Below are 24,216 nucleotides of genomic sequence, written 5' to 3' on the forward strand. Positions count from 1 at the left end.
CCAGCTTGATTGGTTTAGGACTGAGTATGTGACCCAAAGGGTGACATTCAAGACTCCAAACCTTTGCTTGAGCTATTTCAATTATTAGTAAGTCCAATAAAGTCATTGTTGACCATCTTTGTCATCACAGAGGAAGAACCTGCTTGAAGCCAAAGAGAATAAAGACAGAAAAGGATGGAGAGGAATAAGTCTTGAGGACACTGACTCTTAGTTATGGTACTTTTTTTTTTTTTTTAAGAAATATTTATTTATTTGAGAGAGAGGGGAGGGGCAAAGGGAAGAGGAGAGATAGGGAATCTCAAGCAGACTCCAGACTGAGGGCTCCACACTCTTCATGCCAGACTCTATCTCACAAACCTGAGATCCTGACCTGAGCCAGACTCTTGAGTCCTAAGCTTGAAGTTTAGCTCACTGAGCCACCCAAGTGCCCCAGGACTTTTTAGTTATGTAAATTGGTAAGTTGATGCCTTCCCTTTTTTGCTCAAACCAATTGAATTGGATATTCTTTTATCTGCAAACAAAAGAATCCTAAGAAGGAGGAATGGGTTTGGACTTTTAAATAAACTTATTAACAAACCCTTAAAAAAAAAGCTTGAATTTCCCCCCAAAATAATATTTTGAAAAAGCTTGAATTCCCAATTGAAAAGTTAAATTTAATGTTTCATTTTAATTTTTTATCTGTAACTTTTGCCTTGGTATTTCTCATGCCAATGATAATTTTTAATTAAATGTAATTAAATGATCATTGATACTCTTCTTTTTCTTCTTTCTTTTTTTTTCTCACTCTTTCATACATCAGATTTAGAGAATAAAAGATGTTAAGTCCCTTGAACAAAAAGGCTATCCTATACTTTTCATTTTATGATAGATTTTTTTTATGATAGATTTTTAATGAGCTCTATACCCTGGCAAAAAGAAAAAAAAAAAAAAAAAACCTCTGGTGAAATATTGTTTCCATTATTCTAATTTTTAATTTTAATTTATTTGGTAATGTGGAGCTGCTTTTCATTTGTCCAATAAAGCATTGTTTTTCTGAAGCCCTGTAATGATAGCAGAAAGTCTCAGGTTACTCTTACCTCTTGAGACAAAGTTCACTGCCAGCCACTTATATCTGCCTTTTGCAGACTTAGGAATTTAGAAATAGACTGAACTATACCCAATAATCTGCAATTATTAACATTTAAAGTTTTCAAGTCCATAATTTGACATTTAAGTGTAATTTTAAAAGCTTTTCAGTTGTGATATTATGCTCTTGATTTCTGTTGTATCTGTTGAAAATATTTTATTCAAGTGTCTGATTTTGTCTGTCACTGTTAAAACAGTTAATAGTTTTAAACATTCTAAGTCACCTCCCCTGAAAAAAAAATCATTGCATGTTTTCTCTTATGACTAAAGATATTTAATCTTTAAAAGATTGAAGGCAGGTGTATTCTACTTTAGAATATTAAAATTACATATTTAATTACAAAAAATTAATTTATAATGTATTGCTTGAAATCCAAATGAAATTCCTTAAGGATTTACTGAAGTGGCAAGTTCTTTGAAGGATTAAATATTTTATAATAGTTTGCTTTATTTATTTTTCTCTATATATGCATAATAATTTTATCTGTTCTTGTGGAAAATGATAGATCGAAAGAGAAGTTTTGTTTTATTTAACATCCCAACAGAATTTCTTAAATGTTGATTGTGAACCAGGAAATTTTCTAAGTATTATACTATCTCTTAAGAAACTCATAGTGTAGATGAAGATACAGAGAAATAATATCAATGACAGTGACCATGACATTTGTGTATATACCAAGAAAAAATACACAATATCTGCTTGCAAGAAACTTAAAATATAGTTAGGGAAAGAACACATACAAAAAACAAACGATAAAAACAATACCTAAGGTAACTTAGAAATACTGTTCTATAGTGTTGGCAATATTACAGGAAACTAGAAAAAGGAGATATCACTTTCAATTTAGGAGAACACAGTTAGTAAAATTTGGATATGCAGGTAACAAATGGCAGAGTATTTCAAGTTGGGGCAAAGGTTTATTAAAAACCTCAGAGAGAGGAGAAACACATAACTAAGGGGGAGTAGTTTTACTTGACAGGTATATAAAACAATGGGTGACTAGGTGGCTTAGTTGGTTAAATGTCTGCCTCCGGCTCAGGTCATGATCTCAGGGTCCTGGGATTGACTGAGTCTTAGACTGAGTTGGGAGTCTGTTTCTCCCTCTCCCTCTGCCCCTCCCCCCTGCTCAGGCTCTCTCAAACAAAAAAAATCTTTAGGGGTGCCTGGGTGGCTCAGTGGGTTAAAGCCTCTGCCTTTGGCTCAGGTCATGATCCCAGGGTTCTGGGATTGAGCCCCACATTGGGCTCTGCTCAGCAGGGAGCCTGCTTCCTACTCTCTCTTTGCCTGCTTCTCTGCCTACTTGTGATCTCCGTCTGTCAAATAAATAAATAAAATCTTAAAAAAAAAATCTTTAAAAGTAAAACATCTGGCAACTAAAATGTAAAGCTGGGATGTTTCTGAGATGAGATGTTTTAGAAAATTAATTAATCAAGAAATTATTCTGGTGGTAGATACATAAGTAGGAATAGAGAGGAATTGCTTAGACAGAGGATGTTTTCTTTGAAAGAATTTTTATGGGAATAATAAGGGAATATAACGAGAAGTAAAAAGGTAGTGTGAAAGGAATTCAGGGAATTAATGGTAGAATTATTATGGTGCTAGAGTTTATGTGATTTATTTTTGGGTAACTAAATATGAAAGAGAAACTGTTGAAATTACTTTCCAAAGTCATGTCCAGTATTACCAAGTTCAGTGTATTAGAGAATGGTGGTTATAACTTCATGTTCTTTAAAATTTCCACAACTACCAACTATACTCTTAGGTTTAGGTGTCCCACATCTACATAGTGGGAAGTTATGGTATAGATGGATCTAGATTAAAGTGCTGTGATAAATATGAAACCATTTGGACAATAGAAAAATATGTAAGTTGGTTCACATATGAAGAATTATGTATAGTGGGTTTATATTACTACCTAAAGAATGATACTCTGAAAAAAACAGGTTAGAGGAATATTACTGTTTCCTTGATGATACTGGAAGTACAATTAATATACCAATATATAATTAAAAGTTAATGAAATATTAATGGATCATGAACTATTAATGTAGTTCTTAGAACTCTGTGACTGGAAAATAGTTTTTAGCCTATTCTGTGATATTTGTTTTTATTGATTGTGAAGCATGATAATCATATAATTGTTATGTAAAAGTTGTTTCATTCTGAAGCATGAAAGAGTTAAATCCTTAAAAACACTCTGGGTTGAAATATCATAGATATTCTGATCACAAAAGAATACTTTCCAACAAAACTTGAAGAATTCCTCTTGGGGCCTTTTTACACCCAAAGCAAAATTATTTTTCTCATTTGAATTTTTTTCTAATCTTTTTTTAACTCTTGGAAACTTATCTAATGACTTTAATTTAAAAATGGTAACTTCCTATTGGTTTTTAATGACAATGTCAGTTTTAGAATAGTTCCTGGTTTCTTAAAAGAAGACAAAGGTTAATGAATCCTGTAAGAGCCAAGTAAATGAGTTTTGCTAATTTTTTAACAAGTAGAGAGTTTCTGAACTGTAGAACATATATAGTGTGTGTGTGTGTGTGTGTGTGTGTGTGTGTGTGCGTAGTCTTGAAAGGCCATGTGTGTTTGGAGCTACTCCACATAATGAAGCAAGTAAGTGTTGTGGGGTGTATATATAAACTAACTTTATGTTTATGTGACTCACACATGCATAGGTTTATTTCAAAGTGTGATTATTTGAATTTCAATTCACACATTGAAGATCTTTTCTTTTAAAAATATGTAATAAGATCCAATGCCAAGAAAAGTCTACTTCTACATTCTTAAGGTTTACAATATCAAATATCCTCCAAAATGTTAGAAAATGTAGAATACTCTGGGTAAATTTGGTCTTTGACTTTGAATTAGGCTATCAACTGTTATGCTAAAACTATTACATAGCTACATAATATAGAATATGCTATTTGTAAAGAACCACAGTTAAGTCTTGATTTTTTCCTTTGGGTTTAACTCTTTGCTAGCCCTTATTAGATTATAATACAAATTAGCCTCTGTCATCATCCTAGTTTCCACTAAGCAAGTTGACAGGTGAATGAGCATTGGAAGTACCCTGACCCTGGGCATAGAATTAATGCAGTGGAGAGGCCGTGGAGGTGAAAAGGCAGAGAATATTTTTCCCAAAGGTAGGTAGTGAGGTCTAGAGGGGAAGAAGATGATTTGACCATGTGAGGGGATCAATTGAAGTACTCAACATTATAAAACAATTCTTGCACACAGACTACTCTTTGGACAATTGTGAGTTTTACAACATGCCCAACTTTGTTATAGGTTTTTTGGAGAAGCATGGTGACCAAAGTTTGACAAAGAAGGACTTAAGTTTCTTTGAAATGTGAACAGGTGTTTTACATCGAAGAGGAGTAAGACAGGTCACCATTAATGCCTAAGTACTGTGGTGTGACAAGTTCTTAATTCTTCCAACAACCACATAAAAAAGGTACACTGATCCCAATTTAGAGACGAGAAAAGAGCCTGGAAAATATAAGTAATTTTTCAGACATATAATTAGTAAGTGATAGACTTGGATTTAAGCATACCAGGCAGATTCAATAAGCTGATTTCCTTTTCACCATAGCACACATGCCTCTAGAAATTTGTGGAGTAGTATGAACATATTTAAGCAAAATCACTGGGAACATGGGCCTTGGAGGGGCAATCTTTTTGTGACATTGAACTTTGCCACTTAGATCTGCGACCTTAGACTTGCTACTTAAAATTGTTAGTCTTAGTGGAGTAATCATATATCTGCCTAATCAGATTATTTTGAATATAAACATAATAAATATAAAACATTTAACCCAGTGCCTGGGACATAATAAGCATTAAAATATGATATCTCTTATTATCATGATCACTATTATTATTAATGATATTTTATTATTCTTTCATGATGAGAAAAGCTATTTGCCCTTTTACAATTTGTAACTAGAATGAAGGACCATGGCTTGAAAGGGCAAGAAAGAATTTAAGTACAGACTTAGAGATAAAAAAATTTGAGAGATGCAAGATACATAAAAGCTGTATTATTGGTTTCAACATTATTTAAAGAATTTAACTGGATTGTCACTACATACATGGATCATTTTGGTGTTAGCTTAAATATTTAAATTAGATGTATATTTCCATTCTTAAGTTTTTTTCATGTGAGACAAAGCAAGTACATTTAATAATAGCATCATTAAAAACACAACATATTTAATTGAAAGCATAGATGAGTTATTTATAATATTTGCATAAATACATTTGTGCCATATACATTCCTCTTTTTTAAGTTTTAAGTAATGCTGTATTGCAATTGCATATTAACCTTACAATTATACACAAGCTATGCAATTAAATCCTCACTTAAAATTAGCAATTATAAACTTTCCTGCATATATAGTAGCTCCTAAAGAATGTAATGCACTTGCATTAATATCTACTATATTGTGTGTTGGTTTTCTGCTGTTCAGCAAAGGGATAGAGTGGGGAAATAATTTCACACTGCATATAATGCATCTGATATGAAGGAAACTTGAAAATTATTTAGTTACAGATTTCTCTGACCAGGCTTGCAAAGTGGCATATATTATGTTAATGGGCAAGCATTTGAAAATGAATTTGAATATTAAATGCACTAAGTTTGGGTTCTGACATGAAGGAAGGCATAGTTGATACACAATTTACAAACAGGTTCTTGTTAACTCTTTCATTGCTTGGGCTCAGAATCATGCATTGTGTTTAAAAATTGTTCAGTCTTATAATTTTTTTAATCACTGAAATTCCCTAATATTGATATCTAACCGTTGGACTATACAAATGAAGTTCTGTTAGAGTGTTAGACTTTTAGCCAAATCCTATGTTCAGTTGTGCTCCTTGCTCAATGAAAAATAGTTGCTTATTCATTGAAAGTTATAAGTAGGAAAGAAATGAGCAACATCAATCATTGTATTAATGGTATACTATATTTTCTAGCTTTCATTTGTAAAGTAACACTTTCTAGTTGGCATATATTGGAATGTGTGCTACCAAGCCGCTGTTGTATATTCAACCAAAATATCTTGGTTTCAAGTCAGAGCAGAGGTCACAAATCTACTACTATTGGATTCATAGTGTTTAAATTTACAGAAGATGAATAGCTGATAATAAACCTTCCCACCAAAGCATATTTTTATTGAAAGAGCAAAACATTACAGTACACCGGATGTTTTAGGTCATTTATTTTTTTTTTGCTCTGGGTCATTTTACAAAAGCACTTCTGCTCTCTAGCGTTGAAATGAGAGTCACTCTACTCCCCAGATATTACCCAGCAGCACTTGGGGGCTCTTAATGATTAATACCATCACCGTCCAGCCACAAACCTTTCTGCTGCAGATAATGCCAGGCAGCAAGTGCGCTTGACACTTTTAATGTATAATTAAGTAGGAAAAGTCAGCACTCAGTATGCAAATTTTTCAAAATGATAAATGATGCCATACAGCAGTAGGGATTGATTTGGTGTAAATGAAACTAATTAAGGAAATGTCAAACATAATTAATAAAACAGGTTTAAGCTGCAAAACATTGTCAATTGAATGAATGAGGAGGCATTGGCTCCCATTGTTTCTGCTTTATTTAGGGCTTGTGTTTAGCTTGTACTCTGTTCCTAAATGCACTTTTGCTACCTCACACCCACCACTACCAATTCCCAGAGAGGGGGAAAATAAATTTGCTTGTCTCTCCACTGACTGCAGAAATTAATTGCAGAAATCTTGTCCCATCCAAGTGTTACATTCACTCACAGGACATTAACATAACTAATTTGAAAGAGCCCAAATGACTGCATAATAGAGCACTGTCAGTATGCCTGACAGTCTTTGGTCATACCAAATTAGCTTGGTTTTCTAATTGAAATTTTTTTCCTTGGACTCTTTCTACAATTTTTTCCTCAGCTATTCATTTTTGATAAGAACAAAGGTTTTATAATTTACAAAAGAGTGCTTGACCTATAATTACTAGGAGGAAATTAGGGGAGGTAGAAAAGTCAGATTTAGTCCTGGTAATGATGCTAGAGACCTTGCTCCCTCTAGGGAGCCTGAAGAATAATGGAATCTTCTATTTTTACGGGCGACCTGTGCACTGGTGCTGACTCTAACTGTGAATCCATTTTACTTTGCAGATCACTTGCTTAACACTAAAAGTGCCAGCAGAATGGCAGGCCATTACTTCAAATGTCATTCAAACCAGTGCCATTTCCACATGCCCTTCCTGCTCAAAGAGTGAATGGAAGAACATCTGCCAGTTCCCTTATTGTGCTCTTGTAAATCTTCCATGCAGAGTCTCATGCAACTTAATTTGTGAACCGTTTGGGTAAATAAGGGTGAGGAGGGAAGGGTTTGATCAAGAGTGGGCAATTTAAGGTGTGCTAAAATGATTTCTTTGAAAGAGATCCAGTGGTTCTTGATTTTAAAATCAGGTTACCTGCATGCTGAGGATGTCATCTTATACCTAATCATGGTTTTCAAAGACTTGGTAATACTATATATCCCCCATTTGGAGAACTTTTCTCAAAAAGATAGTTTTCCTTTTAAATATGTCATAAAGTTGATAAGAATGGAATCAGTCCATTCTTTTTACACTTTAAATTGTGAGCTATATACTCAGCATAACATTGTATGTTAATTGGGAGAATTGTGTGGAACCAAAGGCATAGATTGCACAAGAAGGCAGATGGGATATACACATTTTTCTTAATCCATGAAGTTTCCACTGAGTAGCTAGGTAGAGTGCAGAGGCATGGTTTTATTTGCTTAAAGTCTTCTATACAATCCTCTATTTTTATAGCTTCTTTGTTTGGGGTCTAGAAATATAAACACACTTTTTTTTATATCCTATGGCAATTGTTAAGATTCTTTACTTCGAACTTGTTAAGTCTTTTGGGGCTTATTTGTAAATGGTCTCCAATATATTCTATCTAGCTGTTGAATCTTACACACATAGTTATCTGATAATTTTATGGCATTGATTGGTAGCATTGTTCTTTACCAGGATATGTGTCTTGGGCTCTTTCCTAATGTCTACTGTTCTGTGTGCAACTGAAAAGATGGATGGGTTGCCATTTTATACTTGACCTTTAATTGGAATGGCTATGGGATTAATTAATAAGATTCAAAAGAAATCACTATTGCTTTATCTCAGATCACAAATAAGGACCTCGGCTTTATCCTATCCAATGTATACATCAATAATTTTGAAGGACTTTCTCTGATGTGAAATGTATGTAACTTAATTCTACTAACCCTCTTCCAAATTATAAAAAAATGAATTAAGAAATTTATTGTCTCAAAAAAATGAAAAAATTGGGTTCAATTTTCTAGAATAATAGACATAACTAAAGTAGCTTAAATAATGTCATCATGATCAGCTATTCTCTTTCTTTCTCATTCTCTAATTGGCTTTGTTTTCCTTTGTGTCAATTTCATCTCCATCGTGGGGGTTCCAGTACCTCCACCACTAAGATTATGTCAACCAAAATAGTTCAGTGCAATGAGAGATAGTTGTTTTCCAGGTATTCAAAAGCTGTTCCAACATTAGGCTTGATCAAACCACTAAAAGCAAAGTACTCATCCTGGATTCCATCACTAGCACCAGGCTTGCAGAACACTTTGAAGGTCCAGTCTTGAACTCTACACCTACCCTAAATCGGCCACATCCAAAACAAAATTAACTGAGAGCAGGGAAGAGAAGTTCCTTGAAGGTATTGTTATCAAAGGAAGGAAACACTGAAAAAATATTGGCAAAAACAATATATATGTCTTTAAAGTGTATATAATACAGTTTCTAACAGCAGAATATATACTCAGTATGGACTTCTTATTCACTACTGGTTGTTACTAATTTAATGAAAAATAAAAGTTTTCTGTGAGTATTTTATCATTATCTCAATTCCTTTAATAGAGGATATAAATAAAAATAATGCTAATATTTTGTTTGCTAATGCCTTGGTATTTATAACTGAGCAAAGGGAAACTTTTTTTTTAACTTCTGGTTATGAAATACTAGATTTATAAAAGAATTGCAAAAAAGCTATAAGAATTCATAATATGCTTCACAAATCATCCCCAAACCTTAACAGCTTACACAACCATGGTATATTTAGCAAAACTAAGAAATTAGCCTTGATACAATGATATTAACCTAACTATAGAGTTTATGTGTGTGTGTGTGTGTGTGTGTGTGTGTGTGTGTTTTAAACACCAGTTTCTTTCACTGGATTTACATGCCCTGCATTTAATGCAGAATATCCTGTTGCATCTAGTCTTCATGACTCTATAGTCCTGTCCAGTTTGTGACAGTCCCTCAGTCTTTTCTTATCTTCCATGACCTTGGCACCTTTGAAGAGTAGTGGTTGGTATTTATGGCCATTTGGGTTTGTCTGATGTTGTCTTGTGATTAGATTGAGGTTATGCATTATTGGAAAATATGCCACAGACATGATGTGTCCTTTTCACTGCAACATATAAAAGCACCCAATATCAGCATGATTTATTACTGGTGAATGTAACCATGATCACTTGGTTTAAGTGCTGTCTGCCAGGTTTTGCCAGAGTAAAATTATGATTTTTACCTTCACATATTCTATTTGTTATAAGTGAGTTGCTAAATCTAACTCTTACTACAGAGGAGGAGAATTAAGCTCCACCTCCTTCAGGGAGGAGTAACAGAAAATTTGGAAATATGTGTTAAATCGTTACTGTAACGTAAATATTTTGGGAAGATACCTAGAGACCGTGTGACTTCCTAATCCTCCTTAATGTTTTGCCATCTGAAAGTTTTAGTATTCATCAATGGATATTGCCTATAGCCATTATTACTGTGGTGATCTAGTGGTAATTTTATGATTTTCTCATTCCTTCTGTATTATTTCTAGTACTACTATAAGAAAAATGTACTTTTGCATTTATTTATTCAAATATTTATTATATCAGTCTGATAAAAGTAGATTTGGAAGAATTATATATGTTGATTTAAGACTTAATATAAAGTATAAACAATGAATTTTGGAAAATTGGGAAAAAAGTAAAATTAAAAAAAAAGACAATCTAGGTATGTGATCAAGTCAGCATGACATTGGTTGAAAGGAACAGAATAAAAAAATGAACTTTAGCCTAAACCTCATATCTTACATACAAAAATTCACTCAAAATGGATCATAGCTCTAAATGTAAATAAAACTATAAAACTTTTAGTTGAAAATGTAAGAGGAAATCCATGTGGTAAGGTAGTAGACAGAGAAGTCTTAAATATAGTACTGAAAGCATGATTCATAAAAGAAAAAGAAAACATAAATTACCCTTTGTCAAAACTTAAAAACTTGCTCTGTGAAAGAAACTTTAAGAAAATGAAAACAAACTACAGGCTGGGTAAAAAATATTTGCAAATTACATATCCTATAAATAAAATGTATTCAGAATATATGAATAACTCTTAAAATCCCACAATCAGAAAACAAATAGTACATTTAAATGATTTTAACAAACAAAAAGAGATACAGTTGACCAAAAGTTACATGAGAATATGTGTGACCTTGTTAGGCTTTAGGGAAATGCAAGTTAAAATCATAAGATGCTACTACACACATATATTAGAATGACTAAATTTAAAAAGAAATACTATATTAAGGGCTGGCAAGCATGCAGACAAAGTGGAGATCATAAATTGTTGGTGGGAATACAAAATGGTATAGCCAGATAAGCTGAAAACAATTTGGTGGTTTTTTATTAGTTACAGATAGATTTACCATATGACCCATAAATCTTGCTCCTGAGTATTTAGTCTTGAGAATTGAAAACCAATGTTTACACAAACATCATTTGTAGTAGTTCTATTCATATTTTCCAAAACAAAATAACAGGTGGAATGAACCCAAATGTCCGTCAGAGGGTTAATGGATAAAACCAACTATGCATATATATAAAATGGGATACTAATTAGCAACAAAAAAGAGCAAACTGTTCATATGCGAGGTATTAGGCAGAGTGAGAAAAGCCAGTTTTAGGAAGTTATATACTGTATCATTCCATTTGTATGACATTTGAAAAGAAAAAAAAAAGAACAAAAAAGTCACCTATATAGAACAGGTGAGTGAGTGACCTATGTAGGGTTGGGGAGGGAGTAACCATAAAAGGCTAGAACAGGAGAGTTCTATGGTGTTTTGGAACTGTTCTGTATCTTGATTGTGGTGGTGGTTACACAAATCCATATACACATTAAAATTTACTGAACTGTATATCAAGAGAAAAAGTCAATACTATTACATAAAAATTCTAAGTGTGAAAATAAAGAAATAAAATCAATACAGACTCAAGGATAATTATCTCATTCTTTGTTAAAACTCAATATTGTTGTTATTTTTTTATTTTTACTCAAATGATTTCAGCTGTGAGTATTAGGATCTCTTTTAGAGCTCCCTGTGTAAATATGGTTTTTATTGGCATTGTTTTTATGAAGATTTCATCAATGAGAGTCTAACCTTAACTGAAAGGTCAGGAGAGGCAATTAATTGTATAATTGTTCATAGGAAAATGATTAAATTCCTCTGATTATTCCATACTATTAGAGATAGCATCTGGTTGGTCCAGATTAGTTGTAATAGATTACTTCTTATGATAGACATTCTTGCCAATTTTTGAGTTCTTACTTTGTAACGTTTAATTTATATTTTCCGTTTCAAGATGATATATATTGATTTATACAGTTTTCTACTTTAGCCTCAGAGGACTGTCTTTTTTTTTTTTTTTTATACTTTTTTTATTTTTTATAAACATATATTTTTATCCCCAGGGGTACAGGTCTGTGAATCACCAGGTTTACACACTTCACAGCACTCACCAAATCACATGCCCTCCCCAATGTCCATAATCCCAACCCCTTCTCCCAAACCCCCTCCCCTCGGCAACCCTCAGTTTGTTTTGTGAGATTAAGAGTCACTTTGTGGACTGTCTTTTAACTGCCCTTTCCTCAGCTAGTGCACTGAGTAGATGAATGCTTATTTGAAATCCAAAGAAATAGATTACTGACAATTGCTTGATATTAATTGATGAATTTATGAAAAGCAGAAAATGTCTTTGTATTTTCTAGTAGGGATTTTTTTTTTATAAATGTATTTTTTTTAAGATTTTATTTATTTATTTGACAGAGAGAGATCACAAGTAGGCAGAGAGGCAGAGAGAGAGAGAGGAGGAAGCAGGCTCTCTGCTGAGCAGAGAGCCTGATTCAGGACTCGATCCCAGGACCCCGAGATCATGACCTGAGCCGAAGGCAGCGGCTTAACCCACCGAGCCACCCAGGCGCCCTCTATTTTAAATCATAATTAAGGACTACATAATTAATTTGGTTAACATTAATTCTGATAAGTAGAATCATTATTTCCTTTACATAGTGGAATACTAAATGGTGTACTTCCTAAACAATTATGCTACAAAGTAATATTTATAAATAAAACATTTAACATAATTTGACAGGAAATTATTTGATAGAATATTTTTAAAGCAACAATAAAAATTCCATGCTCTTGCAGAATGTGCTCTTGGGCCAATATCCTCTTGGAAATAGTGTAAACAATTCTAGGTATAATCAAAATGCCTTTCAGACACGCAAATAGATTTCCATTGCCTTAAAAAAAAAAAAAAGTGCGCTAATCTTTGTTTAATACCTATCATTTTTTCCAAAGAAGAAAAAAAGGAAAAAACATGAGTATATGTGAAGGAAAATGTGTGTGTTTGTGTGTGTGTGTGAGAGAGAGAGAGAGAGAGAGAGAGAAAAACAGACAGAGACAGAGAGACAGAGAATGTACTAGCCCTTTTATTGTGGACTTGTATGGTCTTAATGACATATAGCTTTCTGGGCATTTAGAAGGATTGTTATTTGTGGGATAAAACCATGGTATGGTTGCCACAGGCTATGGACAAATCAAACAGAGAAACAGTTTAAGTGGTGTGGATATCAACAGGCTGACTCTAAGGTGGGCAGAAAATTACAGAGGCAGAGCTCCATTTCCATACAATTATAAATGTGTTTTAATGTCTTGATGCTTTGATTATCCATTAGAAACACTAGTAGTAACAGCTGAACAAGTCAAAATAGTATCAGCGTTATGTGAGTCACTCCTCACACTTTCCTTTCTCCTTGGTATTACCATCGTACTCCAACAAGGGATTGTTTAGTGCTTTGTGGAAACTGGTTATTTCTCCTAATGATTCGGCATGAATCATTACCTACAATACCCAGTTATTGGTTTCCTTTCAACCCGATCTTCTCAACTTTGAAATAAAGCCCAAGAAATGTCTGTCTGTATCTGCCTCAAGGAAATGCGTCTTGTTGTTTTCAGGGGCAAATGTGATTGGCGTCTCCTGCTACCACAAATCATGCAGTCAAGTCTCCTACATTTGGAGAAATCACAGAGGTCAATGCATTCCAAGTGCAATGGATGAGCCTCACCCTGAGAAAACCACTTTCATGATCACGGTAAATCCCCCGCCATTTAAGTATTCAGGGAAATGCTTTTAACCTGGCATAGCTCTTATTAGACATTTCAGTGTCTTAGAGCCATTTTGTTTACGGCTGTGATAAATGACAAAAGACTGGAAGTTGCAGAGGGACCAAGACATAAATGTTGCTTCCTAGAATTCTTGGGACTGTCCCAGAACGAAAACCTTCCAGAGCAGCTGCAGCCTGGACTGTGTGTGGGTGATCCCCTGCTACAGATTTATGCCCCCAGAGTATACTCCAAGTGCCCCATTTTCTATAGAGGAAATGACTCAATTTATAATTTCACCTGTGTATCACAGCTCCACCAGGATTTGCCGATAATGAAGGCTTCTGGAGCTTTCTCAAATGTCACAGTATTGAGAGCCACCATCCAGAATGATGGTGACACTAAACAGACACCAGACACGCAGGAATAAAAACTTTGTATAATTAGGTCATAGAAAATATCCATTATATATTTTGTAAAGTGGAATGAGGCAAAAAAAAAAATCAATTTATTTTCTTGCAAACATTATCAACAAGCACTTAGTGAGGGACTAATGCCTGCGCATTTGGAGTAATACACAGTAGGTACCAGCACCACAGGAGGTACTCTCAACAAATATATAAACGAGTTTTAAGAATTAACTGGGCAAGCACTTTCTGATCTTTCTGATTCCCAGAGGTTGGAGCACAGTAATTGATTTCCCAGACTCACTGAGTCAAACATGAGATACAAGGATGAATAAAACATAGTCCTTGACCTCAAGTAGACTGACGAAACATTATAACAGAAGAATTTTATGATGAATATAAATACAAACATTAAAAGTGTTAGAATACAGTGAAGATGAACTAGTTTTGTTGAGATTTAACACACTTTCTTTCACAAAAGACTCAAATCAACCCTGTGAGGGAACGGACAGTATCCAGTTAGCAAAAGCGAAAATGAAATCCTTCAGTCAATCATTCAGTCTCTCATGGTTAATAAGTAACAGATTTAGGATTTGAATTTCTGTTGTTTCTTTCTTCAGCTCTAAACGTGTGTACTTCTATTACATCTACCAGAGACAAAGATATAGTTGAGTGGGGAGGAGAACACCCTGTGAGATTGCGGTTAGGTATTAAAAACACTTCAAAGGTGACATAGGAGTTTAAGACATTGACAAGACGAGGAGTGCTTTCCTTGCAAGTGTTCAGAGGCATGCCACACATTTTAGGGAAATCCAGAATATTTTCCTTTCTATATTTTAGAATAATTAGAGAGTAAATCCATGGCTCAACTTTTATGCAGATAAGAACCAATAATTTATTATATAACGAATGAGCTACTTCAAGTAGTTCCCCAAGTAGGAAAAGAATTAAAATAAAATAACATCATAAATAGAATACCAGATTGCAAAAACATTCTTCTGTTTATTTACAACCACACGTGAAAGAGCACTCTGCTTTAAAGGACATACTGTCTGTTGTCCATTGTGAGCAGTTACAGAGATGGTTACTTGAAAATACTCCTGATGGTTATATTTATCCTTTGTTAAAATTTAACACAACTATACTGTGACCATTTTTTCACTGGACTTGTCCTAGGATAAATGCATATGTGTGATGTTTGCCTTTGGGGATAATTTCTTGTCTTCCTGTAAAGTAACTTCTTGAAGTATCTAGTTTCTCACCTTGCATCAATACTTCCATATCCTGTTTAATGACAAAACTAATAACTCACTCATCTCACTGATAAAGATAGGTTGACAATTATATAAAGTACTAAGAATTTGAATTCTGTTGATATACCGAAGAATACTACTCTATTAACAAGTGGGAGATTTTTTTCCTCTTTGAAATCCAAGAAAATTTAACATAATACCATGTCAACAAGGTAAGTAAGAAAATAATATGTGACAATTTAATAGACATTTAAGTAGTATTTTTAACAATTTATTTATTTTTAAAGATTCTTATTTATCTTATTTTTTTAAATTAAATTTATTTATTTTCAGCATAACAGTATTCATTATTTTTTCACCACACCCAGTGCTCCATGCAATCCATGCCCTCTCTAATACCCACCACCTGGGTACCACCTGGTACCCCGACCTCTCACCCCCTCGCCACTTCAAACCCCTCAGATTTTTTTTCAGAGTCCATAGTCTCTCATGATTCACCTCCCCTTCCAATTTCCCCCAACTCCCTTCTCCTCTCTAACTCCCCATGTCCTCCATGCTATTTGTTATACTCCACAAATAAGTGAAACCATATGATAATTGACTCTCTCTGCTTGACTTATTTCACTCAGCATAATCTCTTCCAGTCCCGTCCATGTTGCTACAAAAGTTGGGTATTCGTCCTTTCTGATGGAGGCATAATAGCCCATAGTGTATATGGACCACATCTTCCTTATCCATTCGTCCGTTGAAGGGCATCTTGGTTCTTTCCATAGTTTGGCGACTGGCCATTGCTGCTATAAACATTGGGGTACAGATGGCCCTTCTTTTCACTACATCTGTATCTTTGGGGTAAATACCCAGGAGTGCAATGGCAGGGTCATAGGGAAGTTCTATTTTTAATTTTTTGAGGAATCTCCACACTGTTCTCCAAAGAGGCTGCACCAACTTGCATTCCCACCAACAGTAGAAGAGCGTTCCCCTTTCTCCACATCCCCTCCAACACATGTTGTTTCCTGTCTTGTTAATTTTGGCCATTCTAACTGGTGTAAGGTGATATCTCAATGTGGTTTTAATTTGAATCTCCCTGATGGCTAGTGATGATGAACATTTTTTCATGTGTCTGATAGCCATTTGTATTTCTTCATTGGAGAAGTCTCTGTTCATATCTTCTGCCCATTTTTTGACATGATTGCCTGTTTTGTGTGTGTTGAGTTTGGGGAGTTCATTATAGATCCTGAATATCAACCTTTTGTCTGTATTGTCATTTGCAAATATCTTCTCCCATTCCGTGGATTGCCTCTTTGTTTTTTTGACTGTTTCCTTTGCTGTGCAGAAGCTTTAGATTTTGATGAAGTCCCAAAAGTTTATTTTAGCTTTTGTTTCCTTTGCCTTTGGAGACATATCTTGAAAGAAGTTGCTGTGGCTGATATCGAAGAGATTACTGCCTAAGTTCTCCTCTAGGATTCTGATGGATTCCTGTCTCACGTTGAGGTCTTTTATTCATTTTGAGTTTATCTTTGTGTACGGTGTAAGAGAATGGTCGAGTTTCATTCTTCTACATATAGTTGTCCAGTTTTCCCAGCACCGTTTATTGAAGAGACTGTCTTTTTTCCACTGTATATTTTTTCCTGTTTTGTCGAAGATTAATTAACCATAGAGTTGAGGGTCCATATCTCGGCTCTCTACTCTGTTCCACTGGTCTGTGTGTCTGTTTTTATGCCAGTACCATGCTGTCTTGGTAACCACAGTTTTGTAATATTTTTAAAGATTTTATTTATTTATTTGACAGAGAGAGACACAGCAAGAGAGGGAACACAGGCAGGGAGAGTGGGAGAGGGAGAAGCAGGCTTCCTGCCAAGCAGGGAGCCCAATGCGGGGCTTTATGCCAGGGGCTCCATCTCAGGACCCAGGGATCATGACCTGAGCCGAAGGCAGACGCTTAACAACCGAGCCACCCAGGCGTTCCTATTTATTACAATTTAAAATCAGAGCCTAATGAATGCATTGAACAATATAAAATAAAGAGTTCTCCCTTGCTAAATAGAAGACCAGTATTACAATCAATAGCAATGGCTGTGTACACTCTATGTATGTCTGAGGGTACAGGTGTGTGCATTTTTTAAAAATTGAAGTATAGTTCACTCAGTGTTACATTTAGTTTCAGGTATACAACATAGTAATTCCACAGTCCATACATTATGCTAGATGTACCACATCTGCCACCATATGATGCTATTATAATCCCATTGACTATATTCCCTATCCTGTACTTTTATCCCCCTGACTTATCCATTATGTAACAGGAAGCCAATATCGTCCTCTCCCCTTGACCCATTTTTGCCCATCCCTACATCCCCTTCTCTTCTGGCAACCAACATCTTGTTTCTGTATTTATAGGTGAGTTTCTGCTTTTTGTTTGTTTATTTGTTTTGTTTCTTAGATTCCACATATACGTGAAATCATATGGTATTTTTTCCTCTGGCTTATTTCACTTAGCATAATATACTCTAGGTCCATCTTGCAAATGGCAAGATCTTATTCCTTTTTATGGCTGAGTAATATTCTTGTGTGTGTACATGTATGTGTATCTATGGATCTACCACATCTTGCTTTGTCCATCTCTTCCTCACTCGCTCTCACTCTTGCTTTCTTTTTTTCCTTTCTTCCTTCCTTCTTTTTTCTTTTCTTCTTTCTTTCTCTCTCCCTCTCTCCCTTCCTTCCTTCCATCCCGTGTTTTCTTCCAGGAGTTTTATGGTTTTAGATTTCACAGTTAGATTTTTAACCCATTTTTAGGTTTGTTTGTTTGTTTGTTTGTTTTTGTATGGTGTAAGGAAATGATTCAGCTTTATTCTTTTGCATGTAGCTATCCAGTTTTCCCAGCACCATTTATTGAAGAGCTGTCTTTTTTTTTTTTTTAAAGATTTTATTTATTTATCAGAGAGAGAGAGGGGGAGAGAGTGAGCACAGGCAGACAGAATGGCAGGCAGAGGCAGAGGGAGAAGCAGGCTCCCTGCTGAGCAAGGAGCCCGATGCAGGGCTCGATCCCAGGACGCTGGGATCATGACCTGAGCCGAAGGCAGCTGCTTAACCAACTGAGCCACCCAGGCGTCCCAAGAGCTGTCTTTTTCCCAGTGCATATTTTTGTCTCTTTTGGTCTAGATTAATTGGCCATGTAAGTGTGGATTTCTGAGCTTTGTATTCTGTTCTTTTGATCTTTGTGTCTATTTTTGTGCCAGTACCATGCTGTTTTGATCACTACAGCTTTGAGTATATCTTGAAATCTGGGATTGTGATTCCTCCAGCTTCTTTCTTCTTTCTCAAGATTGCTTGGGCTATTGATAAGATTGCTAAATTTTATAATTTTAGTATTATTTTTTCTAGTTCTTTGAAAATTGTCATTGGTGTTTTGGTAAGGATTGCATTGAATCTGAGGATCACTTCTGGTAGTATGGACACTTTAATAATATTAAATTTTTAATTCCATGAGCATATAATAGAATTACCATTTGTTTGTGTCATCTTCATTGTCTTTCATCAATGTTAGATATTTTTCAGAGTTGTGTATGCATTTTTAATAAATAGGGAAATAGCTGTTTTCAGAGTCTGAAAGGGAATGGAATAACTTTAAAGTCAGGGAAAATACTTCTGTATTCTTAATAAAACATTCTTGAGAATGCAAATATAAAGACAAATAAGTGAATAATAAGTGTTGGCTGGGAGTATATTTATATTTACGTGCACATTTGTTTAAAAATATATATGAAACTATCCATGTAGAACAACCACATAAATACATCGTAAACTAATACATATCTAATCATAATGTAAATATATAATTTTTCTTATATTTCTTGAATCTAGTTATTAACAAAGCTAGAAAATAGAATTTTAAAAAGGGAGAACAAATATAGAAAATATTAAGGATTAAATATTTAGGGAATTTTAATATGTGGTGAGACTTTATATGGAAACTGCATAATCCTATCACTGGAAGATTTAAGTGAAAATTTGAATAATTAGAAATATAGAGCCTATTCTTGCAAGGGACTATTTTATATTCCAAAAAATGCAAATTTTAACTAAGGTACGTAAAACATTCCAATTTAAATAATTACATCAAAGTTTGAACTTGATAATATAATTCTTCATAAAAAGTAAACTGGAAAAATGTTTATTAGAAGAAAGATATGTAGGATTATTAAATAATAAAAAAGTGACATGTTCCAGCAAACATTAAAACATATTATTTAGTGTCAATTCATAAAAATTACAATTTGTGCAACATTTTAGACATTGAATGAAATAGAAGGTGGAGACCTGAAATATCAGTTACCATATACCAGTTTTTATTGTATGATAACATAATTGAAAAAGACATTAAAACAGAATTATATAAGTGTGTTTGGAACAATTGCAGAAAATGTTATTTCCATCTTACTTTATTTTAAAATAAATGCCAGGTGCACTAAATTGTTAAAATGAGCATTAAACAAAAGAAAAAGTAGAAAGTAATGGAATGGACTAATTAAAGCTCTTTGGTAGAATAACATTTTCCTTTGAATTAGTTAAAGTTACAAAAGTGTGTGTGCATAATCATTTTCTGGGAAAAAGATGAAACTCACATAAATAAGATAATAATATTATTTATTATATAGGTTATAGGTATTTTCTTGTGTATGATCATGGTAATATATATTCAAATTTGTAAGAAAGATATGAAATTCTAAATAAATTAACAGCAAGCAATAAAATAGTTTATAAAAGGGGCAATAAAATTGACAAATAGTATATATTTACCTCTCTCCTCATCAAAACAAGATAAAATAAAGCATTTTTAAGATATTATTTTACATAGTAAAATTAGCAAAGGAACAATAATCAAAATATCCAATGCTGGCTATCCTGAAGAACAAAATTACCATATTAATTAATTATTATTAATTTAGTAATTAAGTGCAACCTTTCTGAAAAACAAAATGGCAGAGAAATTAAACTGCTTAGACTTAAGTATTATACTTTCATTCCTAATTTTATTCCAATTCAACAACCAAAGAGAAGCAAAAAATCCTCAAATACTTTCATTGTGCCTTTAATAATGATAGCAACTCCAGAACAGAAGAAAAGTATGCCATACTAAAATATTATACTAATATATAATATAATCCTATAGAATATGCAAGCAGTCATATGTTAATCTATGTGTACGCAGGCATCTTTATCACTATAAATATGAAGGACATACAGAAAAACTAAAATATTTATGACATAAGCTGGGCAAAAAACAGTATAAAATATTTTACATTAATATTGCAAATATATAAACATATGTGCCATACATCATTAATAGTGGATAGAAATCACATAAACTAACCAACATTTACTCACTGGCTTGTTAATTTGCTAAGATAACAAGGTTATTAAATTCCTTGACTCTTAGATTTCTTTGCCTTTCTGGTTAGCTATATGCTAGGTAAATAGCTATCAGTTTATGGTCTGACTTATGTACAAAAGTAATGTACTGACCAAAATACTGAATGAATACATTTTGAGAAAAAAAGGATTAGGTAGAAAATTGTAGTAATGATTCTGGACTCCACAGTAGGTTTCATGTATACTTTATTCTACACTCACATGTGATACCTGAATATCAATGCATTCAGTCCAGCTACAGTGCCAATTCCCATTCAGATGATAGGGAATTTAAAGTAGGTGGAAAAATGATTTGCTAACTGTTGAATATTTCCACAAATTCATTTATTTATCCATTATTATCAGTTCTTGCTACAAGTAATACTACTTATTTCTTAAGTGACTAGTATGTGTTTGGTATCATTCAGTCCTTAAAGCAAGACTGAAACTGCCTCTGTCATTAGTGAGCTTATACTTTTAGAGAAGGAAGGCATGATAGCATTTTGCTATAATGTCTCCTATCTGAAACCTTTTCTGGAGTTCATAATAGAAAGGATACTGAAGCCATCTTGCTTGTAGATGCCTAGGATTAAGTCTCTGCCTCTCTACTGCCTTTAGGCAGCCCATAGACAATGACTGATACTGTATCTAGAAGTATAACAACCTTCCTTTAAGGCTGGATGTATTCTGTGTGACAATTTATGTTACAAAGTCCCACTGTGGGATTAGATTGAATCTAAACTTCAACCCCCAACCACAACTTTGCTTAACTTCCTCCTCTTCCTTGTCTTGCTCCTTCATACCCATGCATGTTTCTTCTGAGAACCCACTCTTAATAAGTTATTTGTCTCACATATCTCATCTCAGACTGCTTATTGAGAATCCAGTCTAAGTTAATGATTAAATAAGTAATTACATCATGTGATATTATGAAAGGTGAGGAATAGAAAGCTGTTGACATAGAGCCTAGATCTCTCATCCTATGGTGGAGAGTAGGAGGTTATTTCCTTTGAGGAAAGAACATTTAAATTGAGAACCTGTGTCATTTTCTATCCTGTTTTAAAATAGTATGGTATGCATTTGCGAAATGGCTGATAATGGTTGAGGACTATAGTCTGATCCTGACCATTATGGAAATAATTAATCCATATTACTACTGAACCCCTTTTCTCATTAGCTTCAAATTATTAACAGGGGTCACTGATGGAAGTGAAGCCACCACACAGGGTGACAAGTTACTCAGGTGCAGTATCTGTCTCTGTATATTAGCAAGCATCCATGAAATGTCTACTGAGCACTTCCTTCAACCTGCAGGTATATACATATATGCATGTAGATCCCCACGTGTATGTTTCATTGTTAACATACTCATTTTGGCAATGAAAACTGGCCAGTAGAATCTGGGTGGTGACCAAAATGACACTGTGCTTAGCACCACTCTATTATGAGACTTTTAGAGCTGTGCTTCTGCTTAATGTGATGGAAATAAGATTTTTAAAAATCAAATTTCGCAGTTAAAATCCATATTGTGAAATTGATAGGCTATTGATTCTTATGTCTATCAGATATATCCTATTTAGAGCACCCATGGAAGTGTAAGATGCACCAATACCTGAGATCTTGGAAGAGAGGGGGTACAATTTTAAAGAAAAAGCCATTTATCTGCATGGCAGTTATGATGAAATTAAGTAAGAAGGTAAACAAGCCTACTCCCTTAAACACTTATGGTGCATCAGACACTAGAAAGCACAGCTATATACACTTATTGAATAGTTATTATTATGCCCAAACACACTAAAATATTACTGATAAAAGGCAAATAATAATAAAAGCCAATGATTCCTCTTTCTCAGTGTTTAAGAGACAAAGTAAACTTAGCGAGGAAGTCTAGCATGATTACATTTGAAATAATTCTGTTTTGGGTGTATGGGGTGTATTTGGGGTTTATCTTTTAAAAGTCATATTGTTTTAAAAATTCTCTTTGTGTTCATAAAGAAATAGACCCAGAAGTATCAAATGACTTAATGAGGATATCACCGGGACACAGTAGCCATTGTAAGAATCATAAAGATATTTAGGTTCTCATATTCAGAAACCATTTAAAAATATATCTTTTGCGAAAATAAAGAAAACACTCCCCCAAATTCTAGGACAATAAATTAAACATCCAAAGATGATGTTTGTCAAAGTCCTTTGAGAAAAATACATTAATAGTTTTGTCAGTCTATTTGTAATCTTTGGCTGATAATCACTTAGAGATATTTTAATTTTGTAAGTGTATCAGAGGAAATAATAGTCCATTATATGGCAAAATTTGAAAAAGTATTTATAAATATTGTCTTTTTCTTTTGGACTTAACAGTAAATCAAGTTTATATCACTGTTATTAAAAACATTCCAAAGGGGTACATGCACCCGAATGTTTATAGCAGCAATGTCCACAATAGCCAAACTATGGAAAGAACCTAGATGTCCATCAACAGATGAATGGATCAAGAAGATGTGGTATATATACACAATGGAATACTATGCAGCCATCAAAAGAAATGAAATCTTGCCATTTGCGACAACATGGATGGAACTAGAGCCTATCATGCTTAGCGAAATAAGTCAAGCAGAGAAAGACAACTATCATATGATCTCCCTGATATGAGGAAGTGGTGATGCAACATGGGGGCTTAAGTGGGTAGGATAAGAATAAATGAAACAAGATGGGATTGGGAGGGAGACAAACCATAAGTGACTCTTAATCTCACAAAACAAACTGAGGGTTGCTGGGGGGAGGGGGTTTGGGAGAAGGGGGTGTGATTATGGACATTGGGGAGGGTATGTGCTTTGGTGAGTGCTGTGAAGTGTGTAAACCTGGTGATTCACAGACCTGTACCCCTGGGGATAAAAATATATGTTTATAAAAAATAAAAAATTAATTAAAAGAAAACATTTTAAACGTTATAATAGAAAGCATTTTGCAAACATTTAAAAAAGAAAATAGGGGAAGGGAAATATTTGCACTAAATAGTGGTTTGAATGACATTGTAAGTGGAAACTATGGTAGGTGATAAATATGCATCTATTTTAGTAAATCAATCCTTCCTTCCTTCCTTCCTTCTCAGTTAAAAGCTCTGTTATACCTCAACAAATTGTAAAACTGAAGGGCTCTTGGCTCCACAGTTCTTTGAAGGAAATAGACTAACCTGATATAGGACTTAGCCCCACAGTAAATTAATTAGGGCTTATGTGGTTTTGTCCAGAACACCATCATTCTGGAGATGAGAGCTATTTATATGAAAAGCTATATTAAAGTCAAAGTCTAGGCAAGAAAGTAGCAAGTAATATGCAAAACAAATGCTAAGCACAGTTAATTAACAACATAAAATTTCAGAATGTAATGTTGGGTTAAATGCTGCGGAGATTTAGCTGAGACAGCTGTAACCTTAATATTATTACATATCACCATATGACAAGTAAATCAAATGATACTTACTCATTGAGGACCTTCATGCCCAAG

General features: G+C 34.0%; 1 non-coding gene across 1 annotated transcript; it reads right to left on the bottom strand.

The window, feature by feature from the left end:
* Positions 1-13,490: 13,490 nt before the first annotated feature.
* On the bottom strand, positions 13,491-13,654 carry LOC131832924 (U1 spliceosomal RNA). Its single transcript, XR_009354266.1, has one exon. It is a non-coding gene; the product is annotated as a U1 spliceosomal RNA (small nuclear RNA).
* Positions 13,655-24,216: the final 10,562 nt, after the last annotated feature.

This window comes from Mustela lutreola, chromosome 5 (genome assembly GCF_030435805.1).
Source record: "Mustela lutreola isolate mMusLut2 chromosome 5, mMusLut2.pri, whole genome shotgun sequence".
Taxonomy (NCBI): Eukaryota; Metazoa; Chordata; class Mammalia; order Carnivora; family Mustelidae; genus Mustela; species Mustela lutreola.